Source organism: Heptranchias perlo, unplaced genomic scaffold (assembly GCF_035084215.1).
Source record: "Heptranchias perlo isolate sHepPer1 unplaced genomic scaffold, sHepPer1.hap1 HAP1_SCAFFOLD_43, whole genome shotgun sequence".
Taxonomy (NCBI): Eukaryota; Metazoa; Chordata; class Chondrichthyes; order Hexanchiformes; family Hexanchidae; genus Heptranchias; species Heptranchias perlo.
In genome coordinates, this window is record NW_027139442.1 from 11,470,365 (window position 1) to 11,478,634 (window position 8,270).

Consider the following 8,270-nt stretch of genomic DNA (forward strand, 5'->3'; position numbering starts at 1 on the left):
CCATCTCCCTTTCCCCCTTTCAGGCGTCAGCCGTGGCTCTGAGGTAGCAGTCTCAGCTTCTGAATTAGAAAGTGTTGAGTTCAAGTGTCACCTCAGAGACTTGAACACATAATCCAGGCTGACACTGCAGTGCAGTACTGAGGGTGAACTGTACTGTCGGAGGTGCCGACTTTCATAGCACACGTTAAGCTGAGGACCAATCTGCCCTCTGGGGGAGGTGTAAAAAATCCCACGGCAATATTCGCAAAACAGCAGGGGAGTTCTCCCTGATGCCCTGGGCAATGTTTATCCCTCAACCAACATTGCTAATACCGATTTTGTGGTCATTTATCTCACTGCAGTTTGTGGGAGATTGCTATGTGCAAATTGGCAGGAGACATTTTCCTGCACTACCACAGTCGCTGCACTTCGATTTGTGCTTCACTGATTGGAAAGCGTTTTGGGACGTCCTGAGATATTTCAAGGCGCTATATAAAGGCAAGTTCATTCCTTCTTTCAGACCCTCCATGAAAGCCACCTCTTGCTTCATGCTTTTGTCATCCCCTTAAAATCTCCTTCTATGGCTGGGGGTCCATTGTTATCTGATTATACCTCAGTAAATCCGCTTAGGATATTTATCTATGTTAAATCCACTTTATAAATAGAAGTAGTTATTGTTATATTTTACCATCCTCCGCTCTCTTCATCCCACCATTGGTGGCCGTTCCTCAGACATCTAAATTTTACTCTCGAAAACCAACCTTGTCCCCTCCGTCCCTCCATTTGCTTCTCCTCCTTTTACACTCTGCTTAAACCCACTCATTGACCAAGGTTTCCGCCAGTCGTCCTGATATCTTCTTATTTCTTTAGTGCCCGTTTTTACCCACTCTTCCGTGAAGCCCCTTTGGAATTTTTATTACAGTAAAGGCGGTCTGTGAATGCAAGTTGTTGACTTTCATTGAATGTGTTCGTTAGTTGTCCATTGTATGAGCAAAAATAATTTCTGGGCTAATATTCGTGTCCCAGAAAGAGATTTATATAATAGGTGGACTTGTTGAGATAAATGAACATTGGCAACTACTCATGAACACTGTTTTGTTTGAGCAACATAACTCGGTTTATCTACAGACATCACATTCAAATAGAGGGCATTCTGGAGCGTGGATATGGCTGTAGGCACGGCTGCCAAAAGTGGGGCAGATGGACTTCGGGGGTAGCCTTTAGGAAGTCCTCTATCTAAGATGAGACCAGTTACAGTGAATAGGATGAATGTTTATTAGTTATTTGTCTTTTTTTCTCTTTGTTTATATCCCGTTTTACCGCTCTATCGGGCTGAAAACTAGGAAGAAGCTTAAGTATTTATTTTCATTGGTTAAAGCCCGTAGTTCCAGAGGACAGACTGCAGTTTCGACGCCCCTTTATAGAAACAACATTAAACCCACAAAGAGCACAATGTAGATTCTCTCGAATGAGGCCCGGGAAGGGAAGCTACATGAGGAAAGATTTGAAATGCCGGGATTATTTCCACAGAAATAGGCAGGAGACGTAAATTTTAAATATGAAGGTGTTTGATAGACTAATAGAGAGTTACTGTACCCTCTGGTTGTGAGGATCAGTGATGGAGTAATGGAGAATTACTGTATCCTCTAGTTGTGAGGATCAGTAACGGAGTAATAGAGAATTACTGTACCCTCTGGTTGTGATGATCAGTGACGGAGTAATAGAGAATTACTGTATCCTCTGGTTGTGACGATCAGTGACGGAGTAATAGAGAATTACTGTATCCTCTGGTTGTGACGATCAGTGACGGAGTAATAGAGAATTACTGTACCCTCTGGTTGTGACGATCAGTGACGGAGTAATAGAGAATGACTGTATCCTCTGGTTGTGACGATCAGTGACGGAGTAATACAGAATTACTGTATCCTCTGGTTGTGAGGAACAGTGATAGAGTCATAGAGAATTACTGTATCCTCTGGTTGTGAGGATCAGTGACAAGGGGTCATCAATTCAGCTCATCATGGAAGAGTTTAAATGTAAATTCTTCACGCAGAGATTTTTTGGAGCATGAAACGTTTCACCAAAAGGAATGGAAAAGGCAGAAAAGAGACAATTGCAACTTTTACCATTGCCTCGTTTCAGAGAAAATCGAATTCGTATTTGAAATGGAAGAAGATAAAGGTAATTGCCATGGAATACGTTTTGAATTGCTTGAATGATCCGAGAGGCCGATGTGCTGCCCCTTATCCAACAATACGGTACTGTAACTCAGGGATATAACTAAAGTTCCCCCTTCTCATCTGAACTGTTTCTGCACTGTCCAATATCTAATAATACGATACTGTAACCGAAGGATCTAACAATTGTTCCCCCTTCTAATCGGAACTGGATATTCATGTGCCTGCATTGCCCAATATCTAATAATACGATAGTGTAACCCAAGGTTCTGACAATATTTCCTGGATAATCTGAACTGAATATTCATGTTTATTCACTGCCCCGTGTCTATCGATATAACACTGTACCCCAGGGATGCATCAATGGTTCCCGTTCTAAACTGAACTCGATATTCGTGTTTCTGGGCTGCCCTTTCTAAAAATAGGACAGTGTAAACCAGGGATGTGACAATAATTTCCATTATAATCTGAACAGTGTATATATGTTTCTGCACTGTCCAATATCAATCAATACGACAGTGCAACACAAGGATGTAACAATAGTTCCCCCCTTATAATCTGAACGTGATATAATTGTTTCTGCTCTATCCAATATCTAACAATGTAATAGTGTAACCCCGAGGTGTAATAATAGTTCACCCTTAAAATCTGGACTAGATATTCGTGTTTCTGCCACATGTCTCATCAATCTTTCAATATTCGGACACAGGAAACATTTGTTAAGATGACGCTGATCCCAATCGATAAACTGCTTCATTTCACACCAATAAACTCACAAACCAATCGGTATTATCGGCTTGACCAATTCAATCAGTTCGACTTAACTGTAGCTGTCAATATGAAATAAAGTATATGCAGCACTTCCCCGCATCAGTGGGTCGCTTTGATTGACCTCAACAAAATGCCTTCTGACTGTCCTTCTGTTATGTAACCTTCTGAGTCTGTGAAACTTGTCCTCCCCGGAGATCAATCTGGCCCTGATCATTCTGTGTATTACCTACTTTTTTGGACCAGGTGATCTCCACCCCAGCCAGAAACAGGTCCAGCTCTCGCTTGAAAGAATTCAGCGAATCGGCGTCCACTGCACGAGCCGGCATCCTGTTCCAGAGGTTCATTATTCTCCGGTAAAAGAATCACTTCCTGACATCTAACCTCGATCTGCTTTGTACAACTTAAAGTTGTGATCCCTGGTCCTCCCTAACCTATTTAGTTGGCACGAACTGTCGACTCGAGCACAATCTTTTCCCTTCATTATCCTATACACTTCGATCAAATCACCCATAAGTCGACGCTTCTCCATAGTGTAGAGTCCCAGCTCTTTTAACATATCTTGACAACTAAAATACTTCAAACTGGGAATAAATCTAGTGGCCCTTCTCTGCACCCTTTCCAAAGCCTCAATATCACTCACCATGTGAGGAGACCAAAACTGGACAAATTATTCAAACTGAGGCCTGACCAAGGTCTTGTCCAAGGACAAAATAGCAGGTGTTGTTTTACAATCAATTGGAGTTCAATGTCGGAAAGTGTGAGGTTATCCACTTTGGAACTAAGAAAATATATCAGAGCATTTTCTAAATGGCGAGAAAGTCGGAACTGTGGATGAGCAGAAAGATTTGGGGTCCAAGTACAGGAATCAATAAAAGCTCGCGGAGGTGGGGGGAATAATTTAAAAGGCAAATGGAATGTTGACCTTTATCTCAAGGGGACTGGAATACAAGGCGGTGGAAGTTATGTCACAGCTGTACAGAGCTCCAGTGAGACCACATCGGGAGTCTGCATTCAGTAATGGGCACCGAAACTCAGGAAGGATATATTGGCCTTGGAGGGGTTGCGGGGCCAATTCTCTGGAATGATACCGTGGCTCAAAGGATTAAATGATGAGGTTGCATAAGCGATTTTATATTGCATTGAATATAGAATAATAAGTGGAGATCTAATTGAGATGTTGAAGATGATTAATGGATGTAATAGGGTACATAGACATGCATTACTTCCTCAGGGCGGGGGATTCCAGAACAAGGGGGCATAACCATAAAATTAGAACTAGGCTGCTCAGAGTGAATGGAGGAAACACTCCATCACAAGAAAGGTCGTGGAAATCTGCAACTCTCTCTCCCGAACGCTGTTGACGATGGAGGTCAATTGAAACTTTCAGAGCTGAGATTGATAGAATTTTGTTAGGCAGGGGTATTCAGAGTTTTGGAACCAATGTAGGTCGATGGAGTTCAGACACAGATCAGCCAAGATGTAATTGAATGGCGGAACAGGCCCGTGCGGCTGAATGGCCCACTCTGGTTCCCATATCCTAAAAATAGACCCCAGATCCCTATTCTCTTTACCCATCACATCACGGTACTGCTCATATGTTCCGCGATGTGATAGGTAAAGAGAATAGGGAGCTGGTGTATAAATTGAGCTCAATGCTCTATTTAGAACCAGTCAGGAGCCCAATCCACCAACACATCAAGATCCAGCTGAAACAGTCGAGAATCGTCTACAGGCCTGACACTCGTACAAATCTGAGTATCATCTGCAAATGGTGCCCCCAACACCTACATCTAGATCATTAATAAAAATCGTAAAGAGCAATGGTCCTAACACCGATCCCTGCGGGACACCACTGGTGACCGGTCTCCAAACAGATCCAAATCCATCTATAACTATTTTCAGCCTATGGTCTTCCAGCTAGCTCTCAATCCAGAGTTACCGACCCACTTGCCAGTGGATACAGTTTCTCCCTAATTGCTCTCCCAAAACGCCTTATTATTTTGAATACCGCTATTAGGTCTCCCCTTAAACTTCGCTGCTCGAAGGAGAACAATCCTAGATTCTTCAATCTCTCCACATAATTGAAGTCCCTCATCCCTGGTATCATCCGAGTAAACCTCCTCTGTACCCTCTCCAATACATTGACATCCTCCCTAAAGTGTGGTACCCAGAATTGTTCACAATACTCCAGCTGATGGCTTTCCAGTGATTTGTAAAAGTTCAACGTGACTTCCTTCTTTTTTTGTTCCATGTCCCTATTTACAAAGCCAATTGTCACATTCGCTTTCTGAACCGCCTTATCAAATAGTTGTAAATGTGCACTCCCAGATCCCTCTGCTCTTGCACCCCATCAAAATAGTACCATTTCGATTCTACTGCTTCTACATGTGGTTCCTCCTAAAGTGAATCATTTCACACTTATCCGCATTAAATTGCAACTGCCAAGTGTCTGCCCATTTCGTCAGTCTGTCGATGTCCTCCTGAAGTCTGCTACTATCCTGATCACTATTTATGTTTCAAATTTTAAATAGAATTGTGAAAACATCCTCTTGGACTCGCCCCACCTTTAAACACAAGGACAGGCAAAACTTTCGTCACCTCGAGAAAAGCCTAATGCTCGGCACAAGATAGCATTCAATGGAAGAGCGCACGCTCCTTATCAATGGTTCCGAACCCAGTGATGGATTGCGGGCCCAGTGAGAGATTGTTCCATTTTGACAGATTGGGGAGGACATGGGACAATAGCTTAGACGACGCAGAGGTCGGAATCGGCTGAATGTTTGGCGGTTCATCTTTTCCCAGTGAGCCTCTGGAATGCGTTGCTGGCTGGTGTGGTGGGGGCTGACTCTCTGTCTGCCTTCTCCAGGGAGCTGGAACGGTTTTTGGCTGGGGCAGAGGTCACAACATATAAAGGGTAAGAGGATTTAGAGTTAACCTATGTATAATCTAGCTGATCTCATGGGCAGGCTTCGATTACCTGAGGGGGTCGGGGGGTGGGTGGAATTTTCCAGTGTATTCTATCCCTTAAAGGCCCTGGATTTTTCTCAGGATCTTTGCCTCTCCGAGGAGATTCCATGGCTGCGGGTGGGGGGAGGGGGAGTAAGTGTCAGTAATGACGCCCCCGCCACCACCAGTGAGGGGCAGGCTTGATGGACCAGCTGGTCTTTTACTGCTCGTCATTTCCGTTTGTTCGTCCACATCCCCCGCTCGTCAAGGTGCTTTCAATGAAGCGATCCTCACACAAACCCCCAACTGGGGCATGTCCTGCGTCTGTCTTTAGTGAAACGGGACTCAATGTCTTTGCGTCTCACGTTATTCTCCTCTGAAGCTCAAGGGCTCGAAATATTCTTGCATGCCTCTGCTGCAATGTGCCTGAGAATTGCTAGTCCCGTCCAACCGTCCGCTACGTGGCTGTTGTCCGCTTGGAGCACAAGAGGAGATGATTTTAAGCCCAGTGAATCATTGAGTGGTCCGAAGTCAGTAAGCACCTAGTTCGTCTACCCTTGGTTATAGCTCTATTGGATTCGGGGTTGTAGCTCAGTGGTACAGCAACTGCTTTGCGTGTATAAGTTTCTGGGTTCAATATCTAACACCTCCACCATTTATTTTCACCAGAATGTCCCACAGAAAGACGAATCGTGCTTTCAGAGGGAAGCGAGTTCCAACTTCTGAGACAAAAATTCAATTGTCCCGAAGAAGGACTTCATCTCACGGTCCCCTCAGCAGCTCAGCTCATAACGAGCCGCCGACTGACCAGAATTCAAAATGTAAAGTGTTTGGGCATAGAACCTGAGACCTCATACATGCGAAGCATGCGGTTTATCATCTGAGCGACATCACCAGATAATAACGACCTCTAACCAAGTGTGAAAGGACTGAGTGCCTTACTTTCCGAAGGCCACCCGAGAATTTACTGTTCTGAAAAGCATTTCCTCCTTCAAGCATAGGAGATACCTGAGGTATGCGGACCTGATGCTAGTATTTTAAATCCAGACTTTATTTTATTAATTCAATTTTTAATTAATTGAAATTGAATTCCCCAGCTGCCGTGGTGGGATTTGAATTCTTGACTCTGGATTATTGATACAGGCCCCATGGATTACAAGTCCAGTAAACTACCGTACCCGCTGGATTACGAGTCCATTATGCTACCGTACCCGCTGGATGAACAGAAGAAACCAGGTCTCGTCACTCAGAGAAATGAGAAAGGGAGCGTTGAGAAGAAAGTCTGGGAGAGAGGTGAGTCTCCTCGGGCTGTGCTGACCGTCATTTCTGTTTCAGGTCGCCTTTCTTCGAACTGCTCGCTGGACATTGCACCGTCACACATTCCGATCAGTCGGCGGCTGCTGTGATCTGAGCTGCTGAGCAGACCATGAGATGCAATCCTGCTCAGGGGCAATTTAATGCTCGTGGAGCCTCAGAGCTTGCAATTCGCGGCACTCCGAAATCAAGATTCGCCATTCTGTGGGTAATTTTGATGAAAAAAATAGCTTTGGAGATGTTGGGGGTTGAACCCAGGACCTCATACATGCAACGCACGCGCTCTACCACTGAGCTACATCCCCAGACAAGAAAAAATGCCAACGAAGAGCTGATCTCCTTCAATTTATCAGTCCACATAAGGTTTTTTTTTGGGCTTCAATTCGTCTCCTTTTCTGCTCCAACCAGGCAATTAAACATGAAGTTTGCGGACCTGATATAATCATGGGTGAACAGAACAAACCAGGCCTCGGCACTCAGAGCAATGAGAAAAGGGGCGTTGAGAAGAAAGGGTGGGAGAGGGGGAGAGACTCCTTTGGCTGTGCTGTAACCATCCTTCCGATATCAGGGCACATTTTTCGAACGCTGCCGTTATCAGTCACTTTGCTTACGGTTGGACGGGACGGGAAATCCTCAGGCACATTGTGGCAGAGGCCGGCAAGAATATTTCGAGTCCCTGAGCTTCAGAGGAGGGTAAGGTGAGACACAGACAGCATTGAGTATAATTTCACTATAGACGGATGCAGGACTTGCCCCAGGTGTGATTTTGTGTTTAACGATCACTTCACTGAAAACAGCTTGACGATCTGGGGCTACAGACGGACATGATGGTCAGGAAAAGACCAGTTGGTTCATCAATCCTGCCCCACATGCCTGGAGCATCGTGACCAGACACTTCCCACCTACACCACCCGCCCCACCCACCGGAAACTTGTAATCTCCTGGGAGCGGTTACAATCTAGAAATAAATCCAGCGCCAATAAGGAGGGGACATTCTGCGAAATTCCTCCCCGACTCGTTCAGGCGATCGAATTGAGTCCAGTGGATCGCACTGACCATGCGTGGGTTAACTGTAAAACCTCT

General features: G+C 44.8%; 1 non-coding gene across 1 annotated transcript; it reads right to left on the bottom strand.

The window, feature by feature from the left end:
* Positions 1 to 7,420: 7,420 nt before the first annotated feature.
* On the bottom strand, positions 7,421 to 7,492 carry trnaa-ugc (transfer RNA alanine (anticodon UGC)). Its single transcript has one exon. It is a non-coding gene; the product is annotated as a tRNA-Ala (tRNA).
* Positions 7,493 to 8,270: the final 778 nt, after the last annotated feature.